Here is an 868-nt window from a genome sequence, read left to right on the forward strand (position 1 = left end):
CAGCACTGTGATTTGGGACCATCCTTTTCCACGTCCCCGTGTCCCCATGTCCCTCAGCACTGTGATTTGGGGACCATCCTTTTCCACGTCGCCGTGTCCCCATGTTCCCCAGCACTGTGATCCAGGGACTGTTTCAGCTTCCGGGCACGGCTGGGTGGCTGTTGGGGCCCGTGGAGGCCGCAGGGGGGAGAGGCCGCCGCCTCCCCCACGCTCCCGGCAATCGCGGCTTCCTGCGGCCCCTCCGTGGGGAATTCGGAGGCACTTTGTTCCAGCGGGTGACTCAGCGGGGGCGGCCGTGTCCGTCCTGCTCCGATGACGCTCCCGCACGGAGCGCCCTGGAGCTGGACCTCACTGCGAGGCGGGGACACGCTGGGTTGGGGAAGGACGCGGTGCCGGCGCCCCGTGCTGCCGTGCCAGGAGGGTCATGGCGCTGGGACGGGGAGGCCAGCGGGACCCCGTCCCCACGGAGGGGAGGCCGGGGCCTCCCGCACGGCTGCTCCGGAGATGCCAGAGCTGCTCCGGGGGCACCGGCCCCAGAGCCCTGTTGGCCGAGGGGGTGCTGGGGAACATGGAGGAGGCGACAAGGAGCACGGCGGGACACAAACGGCTCTCGCTGGTGGCTGGTGGCCCACAAAGGCGGCCAGCAGGCCCGGGGCAGGCCGGAGGGCTGGGGACAGGGGGGTGGCGGCCACGCGGCCCCCGCGTGCCTCGGCTCTGCTGACGTCACGCCGTGTTTGCCCACGTTCCTCCCCGCCCCGCCGCGGGAGGGGGAGGGGGCGGTTCAGGGCCGCGGCCGCCGCCTCCCTCGGGGGAGGGGGCGGAACTACGTCTCCCACGATGCCGCGCGCGTGCGCGCCCCACCGGCGGC

This window comes from Nothoprocta perdicaria, unplaced genomic scaffold, assembly GCF_003342845.1.
Source record: "Nothoprocta perdicaria isolate Ctin4 unplaced genomic scaffold, notPer1 scaffold_372, whole genome shotgun sequence".
Classification (NCBI taxonomy): domain Eukaryota; kingdom Metazoa; phylum Chordata; class Aves; order Tinamiformes; family Tinamidae; genus Nothoprocta; species Nothoprocta perdicaria.